The sequence below is a fragment of the Rissa tridactyla genome, chromosome 1, assembly GCF_028500815.1.
Source record: "Rissa tridactyla isolate bRisTri1 chromosome 1, bRisTri1.patW.cur.20221130, whole genome shotgun sequence".
NCBI classification, from domain to species: Eukaryota; Metazoa; Chordata; class Aves; order Charadriiformes; family Laridae; genus Rissa; species Rissa tridactyla.
This window is the reverse complement of record NC_071466.1, coordinates 212,821,423-212,844,383: the sequence shown is the minus strand read 5'-3', so window position 1 is coordinate 212,844,383 and position 22,961 is coordinate 212,821,423. Positions and strand designations below refer to the sequence as shown.

The window sequence follows — 22,961 nt, the reverse complement described above, 5'->3', positions numbered from 1 at the left end:
CTCAAGTGGGAAAGGAAATGGAGAGGACTGCCGCTGACTTCAGCCAGCCGGGCCTCGGGTTTTCCTCTTCGGTTTGAAGCCACAAATATAGAGTGAATTTGGAGTTGAGAGATGCCAGGGTCCTGGGTAAGATGAATAATGTGGAAGGGAGACATGCAGAAGAAAATGGGGGGAGAAAGGTATATATTTAGTCAGACTTTCATAAAAGATGCAAATTCAGGATTACCTAGCAGAGACAATAATCATTTAAAATTAATGTTATATTTAAAAAGTGGAGCATCGTTTGTGTTAACAGGAATGAAGATTTTATTTTTAAGCCCAGCAAAGCCTCAAATCCTAGAAAATGCAAAATTGCTGCTGATAATTTCTAAATGCGAACCTGGAAGGCTTCACGGAAACTTAGAAGGAAATAAATCAACTTCCCTCTCCTTCCCGAAAACTCTTTGGGCAAAAAAAAAAATAATCTGTAAATATTTAACAGCAAATAATCACATTGCCAAGAACCAGCAAACAAGGCCCTTTTATCCAATCCTATAATATGCTGTAAATAGTGAACACCGTCATAGATCTAGCTGAAAAAAACTTTTTTTTTTTTTCATCAGTGAAGAAGCATACCATCTAGCTCTTTAAAAATCCATTAACATAGCTAAAACTTTTTTTCCGGTCTCTTACCACTTCGTGTCATATTTTTCTCTGCCCTTGACATGCAATTTGCCCTGCTCGTATCTGTTTAAAATGCTGGGAGCCTTCAGCATGCTCCGCTCCACGTTGCGTGCCTGCAAGAACCTTCTCCCCTGTCCTGCCTCGCGAGGTAGGAACTACCCTGTGGTGCCATCTCTGCGTCTCCACCACTGAAAGGTGGCTTTGGCTGCTGGGTTACCCCCTTATCCAATGTTTAAACACCTCTGTGATTCCTCCCCAGCTTCTCTGGTGAAAGAAGTTCCTCTACATATCTGCAAAACATGTAGTTTATGTTCCTCCTTCTTTGATAAGATAGGTAAGAGAACTTGCGAGAACCAACTATGATTTAGATCTGAACTGCTTAATGATTTTATATTCTTACTATCCAGCTTGTGTCTTGAAAGTCCCTGGAAGTATGACCATTCTCTTTTGGTCTGTGCTCACTGACCCAGCATGTTGGAATTATCAGCCCTGCCTACGATTTTTCTAGGTCTTCTGGGGATCCGTTGTCTAATAAAAATGTTGCTTGACAAAATATAGTAGGTTTTCTTGCATTTTTGTAGTGGATGTCTTACTAGGCTCTCTCAACTCTGTTTTTCAAACAGTCTCATACAACAGTTGTGAACCAAATATGATACTGTCATGTGTTTTTTTTGTTTTCTGTGTTTTGTTTTGTTTTTTTTTCCACAACCACAAGTTGCCCTACTTACCCAATGCAAATCACTGTCGATCTACGTAATATGCCTTTCTCAAGGGCATCTGTTAATTCCACGTGATAAGCTGGGAGTTTCAGCCAGGAATATTGAGCATTGAAAGAAGACCCGGCTAAACTCAGTAGGACTTACATTTAATCAAATATTAAGCGATTCTCCCAAACTGTAGCTTTGACAGACTTTGTGTGTGAGCGATTGCTTCAATATTGAGGGTTTTAGGTGAAATTTTTATCATTAAGGGGAATGGTATTCCCCTATACAGGAAATGTATGCAGCTGCAAGTTGGATGATGCAGCAGGAAGATATATACAGGCTTCGGCACAATATAGTCCTTTAAATGCTTCACTCTATACACAGTGAAACTGGTGGCAAAGCTCAACCGACACGTGGTTTAGAATCAGCTCAGAGATTCAGATTCCAGAAAGACTGGTTTTTATGAGTACGTTAAGGGCTGAGTCCAAGGCTTGTTGAGTCAATGGGCAGACTCCCTGTGATTTCAAAGCGCTCTGTATCTGTGATCCAAACACCGCGAACAAATAAAGACAAAGAATTTATGTTGATTGGACGTATTCAGTGTGACAAGAGCTTACGTCTGATTGTCCTCTTTGCTTATGAAACACAACGGTGTGCTTCTCCCCGGGATTGCTGGAAGATGAGTATTTTGGTAGCTGCATGCTAGGACTCCCAATTAGTGCAAGTGCTGGCTCCTAGTGCTGAGAACCACAACACTCTGTGAATGGAGAGAAAGTTATGGTTGATGAAAACATATTTTGGGGTTATCTTGATTTGCTTTCAGGGTTTTAAGGCATTCATTTATCCTCTTTTTCTTTTCTTCCCGCCCCCACCCCCTTTTTTAAAAAAAGTCATCTTGATCTGTTATGGCGGTAAGTTTAATGGCATCACAAGATTTGCAGTGAAATCGTGGGCTTTAGTGAGACGAGGTTCTCTGCTCCCTTCTCATCCCTTTGCGTTGGTTGGGGGTCTGCCTGCCCCCCTCACACCTAAATCACCTGTGAGATTTTGGGATGCTGTATGGGTTCTTTTTTCTGATGTGCAAATGTGCATCCTCTTCTGCGTGTAAAACTCTGTTTTCTTTAGAAAGCAAGTTAATTTTCTTGGTCGAGGAGCTCAGTGCACTCCAAGGGATGGATATGTTGAAAGTAGCACCAAAGCAGCATCAAGATCACTTATGCCTGAGGCTGATTCTGGTTTACTACCGAGGCGGACAAGTAGTTACACTGAATATAGAAGCACAAATCACTTTTACTTAGGATATAATTAACTTATGTGAAGGCGAACTCCTCTGATGTGGATTTCTCTTTTAATATCAGGTATATGCATTTCATTTTACCCTCAAATAACTTACTCTGGATGGATCTTCTGACCAAATCAAATGCTTAATTTCTCTTCCTGAAATTCCTCATGTTGTTAGCTTTGAAGCAGTCTTCAGTCTCGCTTCTGACCTGAACCTGATTAGTTTGTCTCCAAGCGACTTCCCCTCGTGCAACACTGATGCCTTTTCGCTTGCTGTCTTTTTGGTTTGATCTTGATTTACTTTTGCAACTGCCAAATGCGTGGTCATTTGAACAAGGTGTACTGATATACCTCTATATTTTTAGTTACTGTATTCTAAATTATTTATAGACGTCAGATTTTCAAAGTTGCTCCAATTAATCTTTGTTCTAGTTTATGTAGGTTCCCTATGCAAAGAGTAGAATAATAGGAAAAGTAAAAGCAGAATGTATGTACGGGTTAGTATAAACCACAATCCTTTTCATACTGAACATTAGCTTGTTGAAATGCCTCCACTCTTGGCAGAAGACAAGCTTCGTAACCTAAGAGGATGTGATTTGAGTGGAGTTTTCATGCCCCATGTGCTCATTGTGTTCTTGCCACTGATGCAAACATTATCTATAATTACATTTTCAAGAGACTGAAAATTGCAGTCTTTGTGGAACAAAAATGCAGCTGAAGAATGGAATGTATATCCTCTCCACCCTCATTATAAGGCTTATAAAAATCAAACTATAAGGCCCAGTACTGTAGCTTTCAGATACAGGAAACCAGCACCGTGAGTCTGTGCTAGAGTATTTTTCACTGAAAATTATGGCCTTTGGATGATCAAGCTAGTGCTGTTATTTCCGATAGTTTGCCATTGAAACTCGTTGAACTAAAATTTGTGATTGAGATCAGTGTAAATAAAGTTGGAGTAATTACTCTGCTTGCTTATTCATAATATTATTTTCATGCATTTGAGATTTTATTCACGATTTGTGGTAACGTCAAAGATTTATTAGACAGTTCATAACATGGGTGTTGAAACTTCCTACCACACCATGCTGTGGAACAGCCGTGGTTTTCAGGAGGAAAACAGTAGCACTGAAAATGCCGTTTTTATGATGTTCTCCTGGACAACAAGGAGTTTTTGCGTTGCAGCTCAAACTCTGCACCCTTAACTAAAGCACCTCTTCCCCACAGAAAAATGTTACCATCTTCCATTCCAGTAGCTGAAGAACCAGAAGTAGAAAGGAGGTATGTATCCTTGACTTCCTAGCTGTGTAAAACAAGCACTGGAAACTTAGACAAAAACTTCTAGGTCAAGTCAGCTAATCCCGAACTTTTGTAGTATGCTTTTTAGAGTAGAAATTCACAGAGTATCAATGACCTGTTCGTAAGACCCAGGCATTCTTTCTCCTCTCATGAGCTTTAGGTTTGAGTGGGTTTTTCTCCCCCCAGTAAGTGTGGCGCTTGAATTCTCTCGGACAGTAGGATTTGACTCTGTAGGGATGAGCCCAGGGAGATGAATGCATTTGAGAAAAGCACGTGCAGTTATTGGTTCTGTGATTTACTGCATTGAGGAGTGTGGGTAGAGGTGTTGAATGATCACATGAATGCTAATAAATAAACAAGGGATGGTCCTGAATGCCTGTACATCCATGAGCAATTAATAAGCTCATGCGTGTAGGTGAATGAATTTATTGCTAGAAACACAAGTAGTCTGGAGTAAAATTAATGTATGTCCACTGCTTTCCTTTCAGTCTGGTTGTTTTTTCTTATTCTAAAGAAAGTGATAATTTGGATGCTTTTCGTAGCTCTTGATAGGTTCACGGTTATTTTTAAAAGCAATTTTTAAAATAATTTGGATGAGTAATAATATGAGTCTCACTATATACCTCTTTATGACCATGTATCTTTCTGTGGAAGGGGCTCTGGGCAACTTCATGTTGCAGCCAGGTGACAATAAGGGCAATGAGATCCACGTGCTTTATGCAGTTGCTGCCCAAGTTGGTAATTCTGCCTCCAAGTTCTGCTGCCTGATTGCGGCAAGTTATGCACAGGAACGCCGTGGTGATTGAGTGCTGGAGTTCCCAGGACAGCATCTATTCTTAGTGGTCCAGCAAAACTTATTAAGAAAAGTAATTAGAACAAAGCTCAAGTACATTAGCCTCTTTAATGCTCCTGAATTCTCAGAGCTATCTTCAACATTGGCAAAGGCTGTGTTTCCAGTAGAGAAACTGAAGCAACTTTCTTTGCTGAAGTTAAACCCACTTTGGTCTTGGCACCGTGATGGGAGTTTCTTCTTACCTAATAGTATCAAGACCCAGACAGATAAAAGGGCGATGGTACGCCAACTAGTGAAAATAACCCACCTTTGATTTTATTGTTGTGATTAATTTCCGTCGAGATGCAAGGTTCTGTGCTTCTGCCTGCTTCTTACGTGTGGTGTTCTTCTGTGCCATGGCACCTTACAGCCTTCTGTCAGCTCCTGAGGCTCAAGAACTGTAACATGGCTACGTAGCTAACTGTTTCCCTTGCAAGAATCTGTTTATCTTTTTCTTCCTTATCTGTTAACTCTGGCAGGCTGGAAAGGTATTTTCTTTCTCTGCTTGCAACACCACCCGACATTACATTTGCTCAACAAATTGTCTCCACTATAGTCCTGAATATTTGTTTCTCCATTGGAATCCAAAAAAGCAGCCTCAAGCCTGTTCAGTCTTGCGTGGTGCATCAAAACTATGTTTCCTCAGGCCTTCAGGATGTCTTTGGGGAGATCTCTTTGGCCTTTAAGCCATGCAGAAGTGTGAGTGGCTGTCTTCCTGGGACGGGAATGTTCAATCGGTTTGAAGACCTTCAGTACAGGTCTACTCTTCATTTTTCTTATTATATACCTATATTCATTCAGCTTTCACACTTATCCCTTCCCCAGGCATCCCCCTCCCTGCTAATGCTGGTATAGATGGACAAGAGTTAACAGAGTGTCCTTTGAACTGTAGGATGTCCAGTTAGGTAGGTATGGAGAGTTCAAACCAGGCAAGAAAGTGGGTTTCTAGGTTTTACAGGTCCAGACTACACACATTCACTTACTGAACAAACAGCCTTTTTATAAAAGGAACTACAAGCTATTTTTTCTTCCCTTATGCCAATTAGTGACAATTTTTAGGTCTTCTCTTCTGCCATACTCAGATATTTTTTTTTGTCTTTGTTCTTCAGTTGCCTTAGAGAGGTCTTTTGATGCTTCCTGTACTGTTGCTTTGTAGGCCAGATAGTCGTGTCTAGTGTCACTCCTGGCAACGTGCAATCTGTATAGTAAATCTAATAGAATAACACTCACTTGTTCTTTTTCTTAAAAATAAATTCCTCGTTAGGGGAAGCTGCTGAATTGCAAGGATTGCATGGCAGCTCATGTTTCTGTGAACACCTGAAGGACTGTTGAGAAGACCCATCACTGTGACCACACCAGTACTCTGGTATTTGGGTTTCCTTCTTGGCAACCTTTAGACCTATGGGGCAGTGAAACATAGGTTTCAGTAAATTGGCTTGACTCAAGCTTGCCTCATTTCAGATCTTTGTGTCTTAAATTTCCAATGGCAGTGAAAATATCACGTTTGTTAATTTTAGAAGAATTTCAAGACGTTCCCAAGGATGGAGAAGTGTGTCCCATAACTCCTGAGGCAGGCTGACTTTTACCTGGCACTGCAGTCAGGGCTGACGTTAGTTTCACAACCAACTTTTTAATAAAAATACACTGTTTGAATATAAATATTACAGTAGTCAGAAAAGTCTGCCGTTACCTGCCTTAAAGTCGCTGCTTCCCCACGCTGAGGAGTTGAATGCCGATCCTCAGGCGATTTTATTCTGTGATGCTAATAGCGCTAATACAGTATCATTGTGTTTGAGGCTTCAAAGATACTATACAAGCATTTTCTTATGATTCCCTGATCTTTGCATTTATACCCAGCTGTTTGTTATTCAGTTCAGCCATCAGCATCTAAGTCTCAATGGACCATGTAATATGCAGCTGTAGCCAGATGTAATGCTTCCTATTCCTAAATGTTTCTGTTAGAAGCTAAGAGTGGCAGGCTAAAGACTACTGATAACAGCGTTGCTTGCATTAATTTAAACTCTAGAGCTACACTGATTCTGTTTGGCAAATTTATTCCACGGCCAACAAGCAGAGCAATATTTCCAATCTCCATCGTTGCTAGCAGTGTTGACATTAAATACATCGAGTATGTCTGCACTGATACAGAATGTACTTATAGTGCTAATTCAAATAGGAGAAGGATGTCTAATTTGCATAAACAAATATATTTTCAGATACAGTTCTATTTAAGAGAGAGATAGAGACAGAAAGGAGCCTGTTCTAAACAATGACTTGCAGTCATTTAGAACAGTTCAACAAATCTTCACGTTCTTTAATTTTTCGTTTTCTGTGGATAGCGGGGAAGCCCTGAGAATATCTTGTTCAAGCTGCAGGCGGGTCTCGCTCTGCTTGGCTTTCCTGGCTTGGGTGCTGGCACAGAAGAGAATCGCAGGGTTTGAGTTTTCTGCCATAGATCGCTCTGAAGCATTTGGCAAATCACTTTAACAGGTGACTGGGGTTGCACGCATATTTGGGGAGTTTTCGTTCAGCCCTTCACTAGAAGGTGATGCCAACGTGTGGTTGAGAAACTTTCGACAGGAGAGTTCTTCACCAGTGCAGAATGCCCTGTCAGTGGGGACTCGGCATACTTAAAAATCTTTATGAAAATTAACTTTTCTCTAGGGATTTTCATTTTTCATTGGCAGTGCATCTTTATAACACATACTTTAGCTTCTTCTTTGTCATTTCCAGGTGTATGGTTTAACTCAGTGTAAGAATGAAAGCGGAGAGTGGTGGCTCCTTTCTTTTCTCTTGCTCAGTCCCTGTCCCTACCCCCAGCCTGTTTTGTTTATTTTTTTTTTTATTTTTTTTTTTAATTACTGTGCGCACTAAGTAATCCTAATCCAGCAAGGACGTTCAGGTTACGAGCAGTGCCTTGCTTTCAGCTCCTCCCTCCGCTCTGTGCCTGCCCAGGGCGGTTAGTGCTGCACGGCGGCAAAGCTTCTCCCCCACGTGCTGGGCAATACGGGCTGGTGTTTTGACTCCAGAGCGAAGAGCGTCGCACAAAGGATGCAATGTGATTGTAATGAATTGCAGAGGGGAAGGGCTTGTTTGAAATCAACTCGATTAACTCGGAGCACAAACCATTGCAAAGTCAACAGTTTTTCTGAGTGGCCACCGCCAGCCATCTCTTTTGAAAACACTAATGGGCTGTTTAATTAGGTGATGAAAATTGTTTACAGTTGGTGATCCCAAGTTTTGTCATTTTGATAGTGGTTAAATTCAAGCTCTTCTTTGATTCTTGGCAGCTCTCTCATTGTTTCATAACCTGGTTATGTCTAGTTTAATTCATTTGCGTGTATTAAAACTGAACCTCTCTCATGCAGCAGCGGCGTTTAGTTAACTGTACTGTGTCATTATAATAGGTGGGGAATGACTAATATACAGCAGTTGGCGTTAAACAAATACAGCGTTGCAAGAGTATGTTTAGATTTGTGGAAGATGTATTCCTTTTGAGCTGACTATACGTGAGACCTAAAGATAATCCTGCCAATAGCATCTAAATTTCAACTGTTCCTCTGTATCTATTGCTCCTGGGGGGTGTTGGCTTCGCTTCTCTCTCTCCTAGCTTAATAATAACTGTCCCTTTGAGAATACAAGAAGGGACAACTTACAGAAGTGTCCTCATATGCTTGATTTTTGGCTTCAGTTGTTGCTTCAGAGCAACCAAGAGCAGAAGTTTTCTTTTTCTCTTAATTTTGTGATGCTTATTCTTGCTTAGAGAAGGTGGACTGGAATATTGGGGGGCACTAAACTGACTGTTAACTTTTTGGCTGTTGACAGCCGCGTGGTGCCTATGGGCTCCTTTTTCTCTTCACCCTGTCCAAGCATACTACAAAGACCCACAAGTTCCTGTCTTAACAAGTATGCAGTCTAAAAAATGTGAAAAAAAAAAAATGGTTGGAAAGCAAAAAATGAAACGGAAGCACACCTGAATGACAGGAGGTGCATCCAGACTCGTTGGATGGCACAGGCAGAGGCCAGGAGATGCCTGGTTCCCTGTCTCTTGGTCCCGTGCCCTCTCAATGGGCTGGCTTGGGTTTTGGTTTGGTTTGTGATACCATTAGTTATGTGCCACATGTTTTGCAGATGCTTTCTGCCAAGGAGCTTAAGCGCAGGCAGATAAACAAACTGGCAGATGCTGGGGGAGGGAGCGTCTTTTGTGTTTTGGGTTTGGGTTTTTTCCCCCCTTCCATTTGAAAATCGTGTCACATATGGGTCTTTGAATTCAGAAGGAGTAACAGCCTTTTGGATGAGTTTTGGATGCCACCAGGAAGGAAACAGAGAGTGGGTTTTTTTGAGGAGCTGGTGACTCTTCTGTTCAGAAATCAGAGTGTTGTTAGGTTGATACTGTGATACGAAATCCTGCAGCGTCTTTAAACCTCTCTGCACCTCCTATTTTTGTGTTGCAGATGTGAAGGCATCATTAATATAAGCATGCAATATGCTACATGGGTAATTAACGTATTCCTGCATAGCTTTCCCTTGCGAAGTATTACATACCGAAAGTAACAATCGCACGTATGTGACCTCACTTAGAGAAAGGTTGTGCTTCCTGGAGCTCCAAAACCATGTAGGACAGCCAGTCCCATCTTCAGAAGGCACTCGATGGCTTCTAAGTCCCAGTTGCTTTCAGCAAGTCCCAGTTTTTCCTAAGACATTTTCAAGGAATGTCCTCCTGCAGCTCAGCTGCTGAAGTGTTCTTTAACCCTAAAAGTCCACCAAAAAGGACAAGATCTTACCTGTAATTTTAGAGCAGGCGTTACCATGGCAGTTGTACATGAGTGGCCAGCTAAGCATATAAAAAACAGAGCGCTAAGAAGGCTGTACGCAACAGGATGGGCATTTTCAAGCGTGCCACTACTCACTTAAGGTGTTTTCCACTGCCGTCGTGTGTACTCAGCTTTCTGAAATCAAGGTAAATAGGCAAGCTGTGGATTGTTGTACTTCTGCGTCTCTGACATTACTGGACTTGTGAAAAGTATTGTGATGCTGCTGTAATGTAACAGGTGGTCTATTATATAAATAAGAATGGCTAAGGAAGAAAATGTTTATGTTCAAGGAGTAGAACTACATAAATAATTCAAAGGAAATGTGATTTCTCCCATTTCCAGGCTGCCGTATTCTCGGGAGGTTCTCTAAATATGCATAGAAAGTGCCAGCAAAATAGGTTTTTTTAAAATTTCTAATTGTGTATGCCATTTTCTCCCTAGGGAGCCAACAGATGAACCAAAATAAATAAGGTTTATTCTACAGCTTTAGTGGTAAAGTGCTTGACCTGAATGATGGTGGAAAGTAATGAATGCAAATGTTTGCAAGAATCTGTCACGTATCTTTATTGTATAATCAATACCAAATAGTCGGGAATATGTTCTCATAGCAATGACACACCCTTTTAAGATATTACGGTTCACCATAAATGTAATTTGAAGAGCACCACTCAAAACTGCTACATATAAGGGATGTTCTTAAAAACTTTTTCCTCCTTACCCTTGTGTATTAGTTACACATTCAGAAAAGTCTCTCCTTTGCTTAAAACTTTGTATAGTACACTGCATGAGTTTGAGGTTTGTTTGGGTTTTTTTGGTCAAAGTTGTATTTGCTTGGCTATAGTTAAAGGTAGGAAACACAGGGTTAAAAGGAGACTTTGTATTTCTCTATTCCCAAACCAACGTTTAAATTGAAACATAATTTTATAAACATTACATCTGAATACCATTTCTCTTCACAGGATCTTTTACCTCTGGGACACTGGCTTGGATCAGGATTTTTTTTTTTTTTTTCCCCTTGCAACAGCTGTTCAGTGCATGAAATAAGCCAGTGGATGTGGTCCAGTTTATAGTGGGAAAGTGTCCATCTCAAAACCACCATCTCAACTGGCACTGAGCAACATCCTTCTCTCAGCAAAACAGCCAGAAACTGAATGAGCATGAATAATGAACCCTTTGCAATTGTCCAGGTCAGGTTGACAGCAATTTTGCCTCTGTGTATTGATAAACTTGGCAAAGATTCTGCATTTCCAGGCGTGCAGAGCCCTTTCTTAATGATTAATTCTTTAAAATAAAATGCACGGAGTTTAAAGTCGCTGTAGTTCCTACTGCTGATTAATCCGATGATGTAGTTTTGAGAACATTTTAATACAGAAAAGACCTACTTCTTACTCCGAACATTTCTCATTTTAAAATCGCAACTAGAGGAACAATACAAGGTGGCTTCGTGTTGCAGTAGTCCAGGATATGAGATTTAAATAGTATAGATTGTCACATGACCTACATTTTCAAATTTGGGTATCTAAAGTTAGACACTGAAAATCAGGCCAGTTATTTTCGTCTTCCTACCCATTTTTGCAAGCACAGAAATATATTGTAAAGCCTCATATTCATTTTCTATGGAAGTAATGATGGTTTAGTTAGTGCTTTTTCTCTGAGGAGCTCCAAACGTTTTTATGAAGTATGTCAATGTCTTGGTAGAGCAAATTTGATATTGAAACACAGAGAAGCTGAACCTGTGTTCTCATCTTGATATACAACTGTCCTTTCAATGCAGCCTGGAGCTTTTGGAGGTATTTGCAAGGAGGATTATCTTTCTTGGCTTCCTCCGTAATAAGTGGAGAATGAGAGGGTCCAGTTCTGAAATGTCACGTTGGAGCCCAGCGTCGGTGCTCTGCATCATCTGTCTGAGGACCTTTTTGTTTGGTGTCTGTGAGGGAACCCAGGGCACTGCATTTCTAGGCCTAAAACTAGCTTTGTGAGTACCTTCTTTTGCGGGGTTAATGCAGTATACAAGGATAATGATTCTTCCATGGTTGCTACCTGGAGGACTTTTGTCCTTTCAGGTCCTGCTTTTCCTTATCCTTGGGAGATCCATGGATCAAACTCTATAAAATGCCTGAGCAGGGCTGATTAATCTTGGTGTCGTCAAGTATTTCTTGGGAATAAGCCTTTGGCTTTGAAGGGCATGGTGGGACACCTTTGTGTTGCACAAAAATGAGACCAGATTTTTCCATAAGGTTTGTCTTTATGTAGTCCACCTTGATTTGAGTCAAGTTACGTGATGAACCTCTTGTTAATTGGCTGGTCCCATATGACCCCTTTGTCCAGGCTGAGCCCTTCAGTTGCTTTCAGCAGCTCCATCCAAGCCAACTAGAAAGCAGTAGGCTTGGAGAAAGCAAAAGAAGCATCCCAAATGCAGGCTTGTCTCAGAAGCTCTTCATCAAATGCTGAAAGCAACATGGAGATTTAGGTTTATGTGGTTTGGGAAACTTCCAGTGAAAATATTCTCTTTGCAAAATGTCAAGTCTTTGTTATCACAGTTGGTTTTGTAGAAGCATGCCAGCTTTCTGCGAAGGAGTAGTCCTTTGCTCAGGAGTGGAAGTGGGTAAAAAAGACATTAATCTAGATGATCTAGCAAGCTACCAAGTGGACCACTGTCTAGACTGACCTGGTTTGAGTGAGAAACTTGAACCTCCATGTCTTTATATCAACCAAGTTCCCTGCCTGCCAAATTGTTTGGTGATTTCCTGTGCAATGGTGGAAAAAGCAGGTCCTTTCCATCCCTCCTGTTCAAACCCACTGAGCTCAGGACTCATGTAGACAGTGCAAGACAAATCTGGTCTTAAAAATTAAATGTTTCCTGGCCTGTAGAGACATAGGAATTCTTGTGTGCAAGTTTCATCCCATGTCATCGCTGCTCCCCCTCCCCAAGATGGAGTGTCCTAGAACATCCAGTTGATCTATACATACCTTTTCTAACCTTAAAGTAAATATTGTCCTTTAAAGGAAGGCTACGGATCCAGTTCTGCACTTTTCTGGTGATTAGTAGAGTAATCTTTCTCTTTATTAACGTGCTATACGGTTCAAAGGCTGCTTTGCAGTGTAAAAGCCATCGAAGATGGTCTACAGACTGACCACTTAGAGTCAAGAGCTCAGTTCTCTCTTGAACTCCTTTTACTGAATAAATTTGCTTCTCATTTCAGACTCATTTGAGACCTTAGACTGTGCAAGGTCTTTAGAGAAAAGACCATTTCCTTCTGCTGTGTTTATACAAAACCTAATTCTGGGGACCCTGATCCATGAAAGATCTGAACAGCTCCTACAGTGCAAATAATCATTTGGGAAATATAGGCTTAACCCCTGCAAAAACAAATGTATTTGCTGGTTGTTGAAGGGTGGAAGAAAAAAGAAAAAGTGTGCATAAAGAAAATGGCATCTGGTAGGCTGCCGGAAAATGGACCAGTCTATTAGGGATTAGTGCTAACAGGGCTCTAAGTTTCTTTCATCAAAATTACTGCAGTCAAAAAAAAAAATACCACTTCACATTTGTGCTTAATTTCACCTCTGTTTATTCTCCTCTCCTGTTCCCTGAAGAATGTAGATGAGGTTTAAGTTAGTCTTAATAGTAATAGGTTTGGAATCTAGCACACTTTCACAAAATTAACTTTGCTTCTGTTGATCTGGGAATTAAAATGCTTCATTAATTTAGCGAGTCCTGGTTTGACAGCCAAATAATGCATTTTGTGACTTGTACTCTTAAGTCTAAAATTCTTATCTGCAGCTCTCCCTGGATGTCTCTGACATTCAGGGCAGCTTGGAGATCTGCATGGCCTGGAAAGGAGGAGAACGTGCATGAACATATATCCGTGCAAGCGCTATAATACAATTTATACGAGTGACTACGCTGTGTCCAAGCGTGTCTTTAAGCACTGTGTGAGTAGGTAACTACCAAGAATCCTGTTTCTCTCCTCCTTTACAATATACGCTTGGTTTTTTCCTTTGTTTGTTTGGGTTTTTTGTGGGTTTTTTTTTGTTTTCCTCCTTTACCAATTCAACTCAACACAAGCAAGGACATTTTTGGTGAAGGGAAAAAGGCTTGGAGGCATGATGGATTGCTGTGCCGTACACTGGGGCTGGGGGAAGGGAACAAAAAACCCCAAACATGTCTGTATTAAAGGAAGAAATTTGTCATCTCTCTTCTACACACCGGGCATGATGTGGTACCAACTCCTGGGAAACCCGAGATGCCTATATGTACCTATAGTACATTTTGAGTATATTTGAGAACTTGGTAGCTGTTTAGAGTGTTTTCATGTTGCTGGTTCCAGTCATTCTGCAAATACTCTTTATACGATAGGCATTTTACGCTAAAAACATCCATGAGCTACACGAACCACGCTGTTGTCATATACCAGGCTTGTGGACTGTGCTATTGAGCGATACACACCTGCGGAGGACTCATATGGTGCCTTTGGAGTTTTCCCCATCAGAGAAAACGAATCTCTTCTTCACATCTGTTATAAACGTACATGATGCCCCCAAATCATGTCTATTTGTTTTGTGGCGTGTCTCAGGAATTACTCTGGTTCTGGGCTATAAGACTGTGCACTCAAATTGCATGGGCACAACCCAGGCAAATGGCCACAAAGCACAACTACAAAAAGACCCCACGATCCTCAAGGCTCCATAAAACTCATTGTAAAGCACTGAAATATAAAACAAGTTGAAATAGGTTTGCTTTATTGGTGTCTAAGAATGCTTTTTCCCCTTTAGTGTCGCTTCAGAGCGGTGCAGCCCAGCAGTTTTACAAGGAAATAATATAAAAGCAGGTACAGGTTCCCCAGCATGAGGCATCCCTGGATTCCAGGTTATTAAAGGTGGAGAGGTTCAGCCAGCCCAGTAATCCCGCTGGATGAATACCCCGCAGTGTATTTGTAGCATGCTGAAAACCAACGCAGTAGATTCAGATTAACTTGTGCTTTGTTTTTTTGGCAAATTCTAAGACTTATGTCGTATCGGTGCCCACTGAAATGTCATGCAAAGACGATCAACTGCAAAATTCTGTTTGTGTGCCCTGCTGAAAAAGCAGGGATGCTTACCCGCGCTAGATGAGTGAAATTTTTTTAATTTCTCTTCTCTGCTTTAATTATCATAAGTAAAGATGAGTCTGTAGATTCTGTAGCTGAGGCTAATTGTGTTTTGTTTGGGAAGGACGTGGAGTGAAAAAACAAGGTATGTTTTCGTGACGTAGTGGTGTGACACCATGTTTTTGCCATGCGTTGCTGTATAACATCAGTTATTTTAGCAGTAGGTCTTCTTTAATATGGCAAAATTCAGTATTTCTGCTTCTGTTTTGGGAGGGGTGGGGGAAGAGTTAATTTTGCTCCTCTGTTGTCTAGGAAACAGTGGTTGTACTTACTTCCCTTTTGAAAATAGATAGTGAATTCCACATACAGGGAGCAATGAATAAGATAAAAAGCCACAAGATTAGAAGCTTGAATTAGACACCATTTGAGAGAGCAGAGATAAGTTCATGTGTGATGGAAACTTTTAGGTTGCAGTGAAGTGAACAGGAGTGGAGCTAAGATCCGCTCTTAAAGAAGGTGCTCAGGGCTGTAAGGCTCTGGGCGTGTTGGCGCTGGTTCAGCAAAGCATTTAACTAAGTGCCTAATTTTAATGATATAGGGCCCCACTGAGTCCGCAGTTAAGGACATGGCCCGGTTTGTACATTAAGTACTTTGTCTCCCACCGCTTTTGAGAGTTCAACCCTGTGCCTGTAGTGCTAAAAACGAAGAGAAGGAAGAAGAGACACCAACAACTGTAATTTGGGTGCTCGTGCTGAAAACAAGCTGTCCGTCCAATTTAGGGCTGTAAATAAATACTAAAATTGGTGATGGAGTTAATGACTGAGAACAACGGAACAGGGAACAGGATTTAAAAAAAAAACAAACAACAGAACCTTGACAGTTGACACAATGGGCAGTAAATGACAAGTGCATTTCAGTGCAAGCTTAAGATGATTATACTCGGAAGAAGGAACTGAAATATAAAGCAAGGGCTGTATGCAACACTGCACGTTCAACTGGAAATGTAGGTTATGTACTTGGTACTAATTCATGTCCCAGCGAACAGGGGGGGAAAAAAAAAAATCTCTCTTCAGTTCAAATGAGACTTGAGCTGTAGATTTTTCTGCCTAAAAAGCTCTGGATAATTCTCTTCTTATGTATTATTAATAGTTCTATTACATTAAATCTTAGGTGCTCAGAATGATCCTCTGGAGGTGTTTCTCCCTCTCTCTCTCCCCGTTGTTCCCAGCTGAAGTCTGGGGTAACGGTGCTCCTGGGTAGGTGAATCTGGGCTTGGAGAGCAGGCGCGCAGATGCTTATACAGAGAGAGACAATTTGCAGGACTAATTTCTTGCAAGCGATTCAGCAGATGTGTTTTTCAGGAGGGATTTTAGCGTAGTCAAGGAGGTGCTGCCCTCCAAAAGGAACAGTTTGAAAAATTAGAGGGTCCTGGGAAAGAAATACTAAAACAAATGAGTGGGAAGGGGGAGGGAGCGATTAAGATTTTAAAAAAAAAAAAAAAAAAAGGAACATGTTGGAAGCGGTGAAGCAGAAAGATCCTGGCAGGGAGAGAGGAACGGGTGTTCTGGGTGTGTTTGAGGGTGCAGAAAAGGGCAATGCCAGAGACGCTTAACGCAGACAGCAAATCTCCTCTCAAGGTTTGTGATTACTATGTCGTGATTAAAAAACCCCACAAAAACACTCAAACCTAAAACAAAACAAAAAAAAAAATCAAGTGGAAATCCTGCTGGCTCTTCTTTTGTGTTATTGATCACAAGCAGTCCCTTGTGAAAGCGGCCAGTATTACTGTACAAATACGCACGCCATGCTTATGACCAGCAAATTCCAGCCCCCCTTGAGGGGAGTTTTGAGAGAGGTTTTGGAAATGTAAATAAAAAATCCAAAAACGGAGAAGGAATGTGAAAAGTGGAGAATGCTCAAGAGGATTTGTGATGGCTTTGCAGAGTGGAAGTAGGAGGAGAACTCCCAGGTTGGAAGGGGTTTCTGAAATGGCAGTCAATTAAAATTATATGTGATAGGGGGTTGACAGTCTGCATGTTTTCAAATGATCCAGCCATAGCTTGGAGTGCGGTGGGTAAGGTGCAGCACTTAGTTGGATGTCCTCCTATGGTAGTCATTAGTCACCTTTTCCTTCCTGTAGAGCAGAGAGAGCCCTAATGACAGTGGATATAACGATGCCTTCAGGGATGCTTAAGGAGTTACACAGCTGCTATAGCAAGGTGTAGCCTGATTCCCTTCATCTCCTCAGTTTCACCAGTGTGTGGAGGAGTCGAGGACATGCCTCAGAGGGGTTGTCAGCCCCCTCGTCACCCATCCTCCCCCTTGAACATCCCAGAGTTGATAGACAATTAGCAGCAGCTTTTTGCGCATGGCCGGGAGTCGAAAGGGAGCTCCACCTCCGCCGCCTCGCGTAGGGCCAGCGGTTGTTTGGCCTCCGCTGTAGAGAACCGAGAAATGTGAGTTTCCCGCTCAGCCCGAGCTGTGCATTTCACCGTAAAGGGTTACCGAGCAAGTCCGCTGCAAGAGGCATCCGTGTCTCCTGACGAGCTTTCCTGGTGCTGCTCTTGCCACGTCCCTCTCCGACGTCAACTTTCCTGGGCTGCTGCAGCCTTATGTAACTGCCCCAGCTCTCCCAGTAGCCTTTTTTTGGGGGAAAAGCTGCTGATTCACCCTGCGGGCAGGTGCTGCAGCGCGGCTTCGGTTGGAGCTCTTGGGTAGGACAGCACCAAACTCCTCTCCCGAGCAGAGCTGGGGGAGAAGGAAAGAGAGGGGGAGAAGTTGGAGCGTGAGGAAGGTCACACTGCAGCATCTGTGCTTCTACCTCTCCCTTCGAGATGCTTGTAGGCAAAAGAAAAGACAAACCTGATGGATGGCTGTATTTGCAAGAGGGTTGAATACAAAGCAGGTGGTACTGGCACTTAATGGACCCAGGGTTGCGTCTGTGCTGCTTTCGGAGACACCTCCAGCAGGCTTTAATCCTGGCTGCCGTGGGTCGTGCTAACAAAAAAGACGCCATGGCAGAGACCGCAGGGTGAACCACCCACGTGCCAGGCCCCAGCAGAGTGGTGCATGATGCTGAATACCAGTATTGGTGCCTCTTTGCTGTCGTGGTTGATATCGTGGTGATAATTAGCAGAGGTCAGCGTATGATTGGTGCGTCTTGCCCAGCCGCAACGCCGTCTCCCTGCCATGGTATCAGCATTCATCCCCTGCAATGCTTGATTGTGCTACAGAGGTGGTTTTCTACCTATGGATCCCTGAATCACAATGGCCCATAGACTACAGGCCAGATTTTATTGAAAAAGGATTAAAATAGAAATTACCACCCCCGCTCAAGCAGCCAACTTGGAAGTCCGAGGCTGCAATCTTGGGTACTTCTGTGCTCCTCGGTGGAGGAGAAGGGGCACCCTGGGGATGGTCATCTCTTCCTGAGCAGACCAAACAAATGGCCTTGGAGGACCAGTTTCTGTCCATTGATGAGAGGAGGAGGCAATGGTGTGATGTACAGAGCCTCAGCCATCAGGACTTCATGCATCTGAGATGGGACAAAGTGACGTGCGGAGAGATCTAGGGACGTGAGTAGAAACCAGGAAAGGGAGGCATTTAAAAAATGTGCTGTTTTAATGAATGTTTTCAAAGCCAACCAAAACTGAAGTCCTACCATAAGGTAGTCTACAAAGATGCGGGACTTCAAAAGCCAAAAAGAAGGACGTACGTGGTTTTCAGTGTACAGAATACATAGTATATAAATATATATTTTTGGAAGACTTTTAAAAATTCAGAAATCAGAGTCACAAAGGAAAGGGAAGAAGAAAAGAAAAGGTGGGTTGAGAGGGAACAAAGAGGGGTTTCAGGGTTTTCTTTGTTGTCTCAGGTCTGTGTTTTTTTTTTTAACTGTTCATCAAAGCAGGAACTCTCAAATCAGTTGGCGCTAAGAAGTGTCTCATTCACAGAGGTTAGCTGCTTGTTGGGAACGTGCTAATTTCTGATGATAGCTCTGAAAGTCTGTTTTCTTTCCTTGTTGATAGAGACCGTGTTAGCCAATAAAAATAATTAAATTTATATTATCAAGATGTAATTGGTGATTATGCCCTCTAGGTGGGAAAAAATGCTTTCAGATGAGCAGAAGCCTATATCCTCTGTTCAAATGACTAAACTTCTTTAATTTCCACAGAAGTGGACTGCGGGGAGAGTGGTATACCCCAAGCCTGCACAGAGAGGGCATTAGCAGCCGTTTCCTAAAGTAATTTATAGTATGGTTCACTGTATTACGCCAGCTCTAACAAACTCTCTCCTCCTTTACTGCTGGTTACTCTACTGGGAATTTGAATCTTGGAAAGCTAAGTGATTTATAAATTTTTCAGGAGTGACGCATACACCCAATCTAAAGGAAAATGGGCTCTTGCAGCCTGTGCACCTGCTGTCGGGGAGGGGAGAGCCTTGCGCGCGGGATTCCTCTCTCAAAATGGGAAAACACCAACGATCTTTAGGGCAGCTTGTTTTAACTTAGTGTTGATGAAAGGTCATTGCCCTTGGAGCTTAAAGCCCTTGCTTTACCCAAAACCAGTTAAAGATAAGGATTTTGCATCAGTGCTTATTCTTGGCTTGCAAATATGAATTTCTCAAATACTGGCTCCTTTGCTCTCTGTGCAGGGGTGCAGTTTGTTCTGAAACCATGGTGGCCTTTAGGTAGGTCAAACTCGTGAGTCCCTTCTCCTCGCATCCCTCCCCGCCATGCTTTCAGTGTGGAAAGCAAGGTCTTTCTAGGAAACAATCTCTGAACAGCCTCTTTCCTTCCAGCTGGGAAAGAAACGAATTGAGGCGCCAGGAGGGTTGCGAGGCAGGGAGCCCGAGAAGAAGTCCTCCTCAGCGAATTCATACTGTAGTAACTTGCTATTTGATTTCTGGAAGGGTAGAGTTACTCGCGAAATTCTGGACTTGCCTCCGAAAGACTTCATGTATGGATATTCGTGACAAACATACACTTCAAAATGTGACTTAAAAGAATTTAAACCCTTAGTCCTCACCGAGGTCCAGGTCAAAAGTTGCATGGTGTTCCTGCTCCCCTGATGCAGTAAAGAGATGGAGAAGCTGCTCTCTGCCCCTCTTCAGTTGTTAGTGTGTTGTTGTTGCTAGAGAAACACAAAACCTTAGACGGGGATTCTGGCAGAATAAAAGCCTTTCAATTCATATTTGATCACATTTAAAGGACGGGGAAGGAGGGACCTTGTAAAAACCCTGTTCATCCACTAGAGAGCATATAGGCAGTGCTTCTCCTTGGAGAAAATAGAAATGTCAAGCTCTTATCGTACACAATAATGCAATGCTGTTTAAATGTTTACTGCAGTTCTACCTGTCGTGGTGACATATGGAGAAGAGAGAATGTGAAAACTGGAAGAAGCTTTGCAAATATATAACTTTCATGTGCAAAAGCCTCCTACCTCCTTGTTAGCGTTTAATATCTTCTTGTTCTTAAAGAGCGTTCCTATTCTCCCCATGGAAATATTAAATTATTTACAAAGTTGCTGAGAAATCCAGGAGTAGCCTCGAGAAGTTGCAGAGCTGATCTCTGCAAGGGCATTTTACGGCTTTTAGAGAATTCAAGTGTTTCATTTCTAGTTGATGTGGTTGGGAAGAAGCTTCTGCAAACGAACTGGTGTGAGACTGCGCGTTCCAGAGGTGATCAATGCGAGAAGCTGGCGCTGAGAAGGTGATATCCTTTGAAGTCTAATGATATTAATATTGACTCTTAAATATTTCATAGCTGCTACTCTTTTGTAGTGATTTTAGTGCTTGAGTTATGGAGCACACTTTTTTTCCCCCCCAATCTAATTTCCATTTTTACCCTTTACACTGACGCCTTCTGTGTGTATACAATACATGTATGTAACTTCAAATGTAAACCACAGGGATTTGCGTTGTGTTAAACGAATGGTGGTAGACTCCACTAATTAGTTAAACTTTCCCCCCCCACCACCATGGGTATCAAATTTACTTTTTCCAAAGGCAATGCTACTGTTTGTTAAAGTGGTGCATGTTAGAGGCAGTTTCTTCCAGTGGAATAAGCCACCGACTTTCTCTGCTGCCCTAGTTAACCTTATTCCTTCCATCTGTGGTTTACAGATCATTCAACATACACTCGTAACCTGCTGTGAGAGCTAGGCATGAAAAATAGTATATAGACCCCAGGTCACTCTTGTGACACGTATCTTTTCCTCTGGTTTCTTTCTCTATGCTTGTCTTACTTTGTGGGCACTGAAACCCTCCATTGCCGTGTTCAAATAGAACTGTGTGGATTTGGTGCGGCGCAGATGTGGATTCATTTGTGGCCTTTTCTAACGCTCGGTAGAACGGTGTATTTTTACTTTTTGTGTGCCGCAAGTCCTACTTAGTAGTTGGCAAAATTATTTGCGTAGTGCTTAGACACTGGATGGATTTCCACTGAGAATAATGGACAATCCGGTCAGGATTTAATTTGCCCTCAGCATCAAGCAAAACTTTCTTTTTGTTGCCTTTTGCAAGTGATCAATGGATCCACTTACATTATAACCTGGAGTTAGGAGCAGAATTGTATGTTAATATCTCTCGTTGCAATAAAATGACTGTTAAAGTCCATTACTTTTCTGGGGAAAAAAATGGGATGTATTTAATTTTAACTGCCTCAGTAGTGTACTGGTGCATATATAAATCCTGATGAATGAAATCAGGCAATTAGGATTAGAAATGAATAACACGGGGCATCTAGTCATTTCAGCGTGTTTGCATTTTGATTCTGATTGATTTTTCTAATATTTGCTAAGTGCATACGTAACAGCAAAGGCTCTATATCCACATGTTGTATTTTTAAAATGCCGTCATGTTGACTTCTGGGATCTAGATCTGTTATTTGACAGCATATTCTGATTTCATTTCAGTTATCTGAAAAACTGCACCATTAAAATAGCTGACGCAGAATTTAAGCACGCCTGTTCATTGTTCTCTTTTTTCAAGGTTTTTTGAAAATTGCACTTGATGCCTAACGCTGCAGAGTCGGTTTGCTTTTCAGGCAAGGTTACTTTTCCTCTTTGAATGACAGCAAGTATTTGTGTGCGTGTACGCAAGTGCAACATGAAAATCTGAAGATATATCTGCCTTACAGTTTTGTTTGTGCTTTTTAATTGATACTTGGATGATATAAAGCAAGCAACTGCCATATGACAATGAAGTGGACTAACTTTCCCAGCTGGATGTCATATTTTACAGAGTATGTAACCAGAGAAACTGTGAATTATGTAAACTGCTAAATAGGATTCTGGGTGTAACTTATTACCCCGCTGGCTGGAAGATACTGCTTGTTACTTGCACTTTCTGAAGCAACATTGTTCTGGCTGTTTCTCAGAAGTGCTCAACTTTGTTATTGGGGAAAAAAACCAAACCTCAAACAAAATTTCAAGGAGCGAGAGTCGTACTTCTGGTTTCCTGTGGTGAAGGAGTGGGAGGTTTTGGAAGGCTGGAAGTGAGTAGTATTGAGTACGACTTCGGAACAGTTGACTGCCGTGCTTTGCATGTGTCTGCTCCGCTGCCTCCAGGTAGGGACCCGGATGAGCTAGATCGCCTGATAGCTCCTGACGAGGACGGATGCTGTTGTCTGGGTCGGCTGAGATAAGCGCTCAGCGAGCCAGTCTGGGGTGGTGGTTTCGTTCTATATTCTGTGTTACTTCACCAAGGGATGTTTTATTTGCTTGTTGGTTGTGTCCCTTTGTGGTTTTGTGCCTGTCTTTTTCAATTAAACTCAATTGCGTCATTTATTTTCACATATAGTTCTTGAAATACCCCTTTCCTGGCATCATGCCTGTGTTTTGCTGCATAAACCTAATGCAACTTCACTGAAACAGACATTTTAAATTTTATCCTCAATATAACATTTGCTACTTTATTTTTTCTGCTGTTCAGCTTCGCTGCTTTTCACACGGCAGTCTGCTGTTCTTGCTCAGGGTCTCTGGATTTGCTGTGGGACGACACGCAGCACGTTCTTATTTATCAGCCACCATGAGTGTAGTAGGTGCTTTGTGGAGGCAGCCAAACTTTCTGCAGTAGCATTCAAGTTGTGTCAGGAGGTTGTATCTATGCGAGAGTGCGCAAGTTGGTTTGGTTTGAGGAGGAAAGACCCTTTGGAAGGACCAGATTTGGAGAAGAGCTTTGCTCTTGTGCTAAAAATTGTGTTGCTCCATGATACATTAGGCTGGGCTTGTACAAAACTGCACTTCTCAGAGAAGATAACTGGAGTCATAATAGATGTGAAATT

The 22,961-nt window shown here is 42.0% G+C and overlaps 1 protein-coding gene across 9 annotated transcripts in view; it reads left to right on the top strand.

Moving 5' to 3' along the window:
* The window catches only part of CELF2 (CUGBP Elav-like family member 2), a 383,210-nt gene that overhangs the window by 143,120 nt on the left and 217,129 nt on the right, over positions 1-22,961 (top strand). Inside the window, exon 1 of one of the 9 annotated variants that reach the window (XM_054187243.1) lies at positions 12,035-22,172. The exons of the other annotated variants lie outside the window; for them this stretch is intronic. The gene's annotated coding sequence lies outside the window, so the exon portion shown is untranslated. Of the gene's footprint in view, positions 1-12,034; positions 22,173-22,961 lie in introns of those variants that run through there. 9 annotated transcript variants of the gene reach the window in all.